Source organism: Myotis davidii, unplaced genomic scaffold, assembly GCF_000327345.1.
Source record: "Myotis davidii unplaced genomic scaffold, ASM32734v1 scaffold346, whole genome shotgun sequence".
In the NCBI taxonomy this organism is placed as follows: Eukaryota; Metazoa; Chordata; class Mammalia; order Chiroptera; family Vespertilionidae; genus Myotis; species Myotis davidii.
In genome coordinates, this window is record NW_006297386.1 from 1,405,740 (window position 1) to 1,410,407 (window position 4,668).

Sequence of the window (4,668 nt, forward strand, 5' to 3'; positions counted from 1 at the left end):
GATGATTTCTCAACAGAAACTCTGCAGGCCAGAAGGGAGTGGCAAGAGATATTCAAAGTGATGAATGCCAAGAACCTACAACCAAGATTACTTAACCAGCAAAGCTATCATTCAGAATTGAAGGGCAGATAAAGAGCTTCACAGATAAGGAAAAGCTAAAGGAATTCATCACCACCAAACCAGTATTATATGAAATGCTGAAAGGTATCCTTTAAGAAGAGGAAGAAGAAGAAAAAGGTAAAGATACAAATTATGAACAACAAATACACATCTATCAACAAGTGAATCTAATAATCAAGTGAATAAATAATCTGATGAACAGTATGAACTGGCGATTGTAAGAGAATCAGGGACATAGAAAGGGAATGGACTGACTATTCTTGGGGTGGGGGGAAGGGGTGTAGGGTGAGGGAAGAGATAGGACCATAATTGTGCACCTATGGATGAGGACAGTGGGTAGGGAGTGAGGGCGGAGGGTGGGGTGGGAACTGGGTGGAGGTGAGTTATGGTGGGAAAAAAGAGTAACTAATGTAATAATCTGAACAATAAAGATTTAATTTAAAAAAGAAAAGAAAAGAAAAATTGGATTGACCTAATCATTTTTTGGAACATGGGATCTTCATATTTGCAATGTCTCTGTCTCCTTTTAAATGCTGGTTTTCTCCCAGCCCTACCTTCTAATGTTTTAAGGAGGACACATTAGAATAAAAGGGGGAAAATTCAATACTTTGTACAGTATTGGCCTTGCTAGTTCTTTAATACCACAGTGCCTGGCTTATCCTACCATCTGGATTGATGATTGCTTGGTGGGATAGTATCAGCTTATGACAATGACAAAGGATTGCTGCTCTATCTCTTCTACATCATTCCAGAAAGTTTCCAACAACAATCTACTTAACTCTCTCACCCCACCAGCTTCTGTTGTTATTTGCAGAAGACATTGCCAGGTTTGGCTCACAGGAAATAACTGAAAGTTACTAATCCCTTAATGAGCAATGGGTTAGGAGGAAAAATTGATGGCTCAATAAATGATGGCTGACATCATCCTCATAAGCAGTTACTTCACCAAGTTTCCAAATAGCATCTAAACAAATTAAGTAAAATAAAAGAGAAACGACTTTTCTGTAAATTGTGAAAAGAAATCCAACTGCTAAGTATGAAAGCATTTCTTTAATTTAAACTGATTTATAGCCTATTTGAAAGATAATACATACTAAGTCTCCCACAGAGTGGATACATATTTCAAGTAGCTCAGGAATTGCTTTACTATGTGATATAACAAGGAATCTATCTTAAAACATAAGTTAATCATGTGAGCTGCCAGGGTATTTTCTCTAGTGGTTGTCTCAGTATGCACATGCACAAGATAGAATTAACTTTTATTGCCACATAATATCCTAATAAGGTAAGTTTTTATTCATTTTTGTATAAAGAAAGATGATATAAGTGCTTATCTATATGAGATACAGTATAAAATGCAACAGGGATACAAAATATCTAATCCAAGAAATAGATAGGAATAAGAATATATTCTGAGTTAGTGCCTTAACAGGTTCCATGTGTATTAGTCATTCAATATTTGTCAGGAACAAATAAGCTCTGTTTATGCTCATCTCCATTCATGAGTTATAGACTTCTTCATTCATGTAATATTTGATGCAACTATCTTAATGATTTTCCTGTTTTGAGAGACAGAATGAAATGGAGTATCTGTGCTTTTTCTTCTTTTGTAATCATATTAGTTTGAGAGGGTACTTTTACTCTTTTAAAAGTCAATAAGATGTGTAGTTTTAAAATTAAGAGTAAAAACATTTTCACTTTTTTCTCCTCTCAAAGAATCACTCCAAAATAATGAGAACAAGAAACATAAAACCCATTCTATCTTCAACATCGCCAAGAAGACAAGATATATAATAAAAGTATTTATGGAAATTGATGACAGAATGGTCAGCTCTGGCCAGGTGGCTCAGTTGGTTGGAGTGTCATCCTGTACACCATAACATTGCTGGTTCAATTCCCAATCAGGGAGCATATCTAGGTTATGATTCGATTCCCATTTGGGCGGGAATAGGAGTCAATTGATTGATGTTTCTCATATTGATCTCTCTCCCTTTCTCCCTTTCTCCCTTTCTCCCTTTCTCCCTTTCTCCCTTTCTCTCTCTCTCTCTCTCTCTCTCTCTCTCTCTCTCTCTCTCTCTCCCTCTCTCTCTCCCTCTCTCTCCCTCTCTCTCCCTCTCTCTCCCCCCCTTCTCTTCCTTTCTCTCTCTTTCTAAAATCAATAAAAAAAAAAATGATATACCATAACCTCAGGTGAGGATTTAAAAAATAAAAAGAATGGTCCATGGCTTAGCAAGAGAGAAGTGTCTAAGCTAAGTGACTACAAAAGATGGAAATGGGGGAAAAGCCAATTGATAGTCCCTGCAGAACCTCAGAATAACAATGCAGGTAACAATCCACGAATGGCTCACAAACCAGACACCATACAAAGCAAGAATAAGCACATAGTATAAAGCAGGTGATTTTTCAAAAACCCATACAAGAAACAGTTAAGAGCTGCAGCCCAAAATGTAAAATTTTTAGAATAAAAGCAAGAGACCAGAGGTTTGCTCTGCAGACAACCCAACAATAGTAGACCCAAGTTCCAGGCATAGAGAAGGGGCAATGTGAGAGACCGCACGGAAAACAGGTAATTAAGTCTACATCCTGAACTATTGGATCACTCCCCAACCTTTCCCACATGGCTCCAGAATGGCAACAGCTAGGCTGATGTCTCCAGGTAGGAGACTGCAGCGTCCTTTTCTGGAGAAAATAAAAAGAAAGACCTACATCTTCTAACAATTGAGATCCCCTAATGACAAAGCTAACTAGCGATCTGACTTCCTAGAATGAAGGCTACCAGCGTACAAACCTATCCCTACCTAATATCTTCCAGCCTGTTTTTCAGCTCCTCACTCAAATCAATGAACAACCAAGTATTACTGAATATTTAAGAAAAGAATCCAATATAGAATATAGTGAGGAAAGTCAATGGGAAATAAAGGAGCTGGCAGGAAATAAAGACAATGAAGATAATAAACAATGCAGATAACAATAATAATTATGTTGCCATAGAAATAAAAGAGGCTTTGTACCAATGAAATAGGAACTAGGCATGATTTCAAAAGAAAACTTGGAAAAGAGCACTTGAAATTTTAAAGTAGGATTTTCCACAATATAAAAATCAAGAAGATTTAGATAATAATGTACTGGAAATATCATACATAAAGTAAAACCAAAAACCAATTAGATAGCTAATAGAAAAGAAATATGAGAATAATGAGGCTTGTTCTAAGAGATATTTATACAACTAATAGTATCACCCAGAAAGAATAGATAAATGTTGGTGGGGAAAAAAATCATCAAAAAAATGCAAGAATTTTTCTATAACCAAAGTACATAAATCTCCAGAATGAAAATGCCAATCAAATGCCCTGTGTAATAAGTGGGAAAAGATTAACAACAAGAAAAACTATTTTGATTAATTGTTCAATTACTATACCTAGATTTTGACATTTTGCATTTGCTTTATTTTCTATTTTTGTTGCTATTTTATGTGTTTTCATGATGTTTCCTGGATATTTGAATGAGAAATTGAGTAAAGTATAACAAGATGCTGCTATAATAGCAGAAAAAAAAACATTTATAGTTGAGTGTCTCTAACACACAATTTATTACTTGTCTGGTGCTATGTTAATAGAAAAAAATTCATTGTTGAGGGTATATAGCACACAATTTATTACTCAATTGCACACTTTTGTATATTTTCTGACTATTAAACTTGTTTCTCAAATAATTTTTAATAAGAGCACCAAACTAACTGAATAGGGAAAGGAAAGTTGCCATGTTCAAAAGTTATTTCAATATGATTCATAGAGCCAAATGTAAAACCTAAAATTAAAACACTTCTAGAGGAAATATAAGAGATTTTTCAACCTTGAGGTAGACCTTTCAACCAAGCTTTCTTAGAGAAAGCACTAGCTATAAAAAATAAAATATTGAAAAGTCTTACTTATCAAAACTAAAATCTTTTCATAAAAAACTCTACTAAGAAAACAAATAGGCAAGCCACAGATTGGAAGAAAAAACTCATATAAGTGACAAAAGCTTTAAAGTCAGAATATACAAACAACTTCTCTAATTCGATTAAAAAAGTGGTAGACAAACCAATTAAAAAATAGGCAAAAGGCATTTCATAAAAGATGTACAAATGATCCAAGAAGCACATTAAAAAGTGTCCAACATTATTAGTGATCAGAGAAGTAAAAATTAAAACCACAGACAAATAGCAAACCACTGACAAATGGCTAAAATGAAAAAGATGGAATACAAATATTGATGAAGATGTGGAGTGACTAGCACTCATACACCGCTGGTGGAAGCGTAAATGGTACAATCACACATTCAGCCTTTGACGCAACAATTTCACTCACAGATATTTATCCAAGAGAAGTGAAAATATATGTCTCAAAAAGCCTGTATTAGGATGTTTATAGCAGTTTTAGTCATGATAGTCCAAAACTAGAAAGAGTTCAGTGTCCTTCAGCAGGGGAAGAGATAAACTGTGGCCTTTATTCTATGGTATACTAGTACTTCTCAGCAATGAAAAGGAACATAGATGAATCTCAAAAA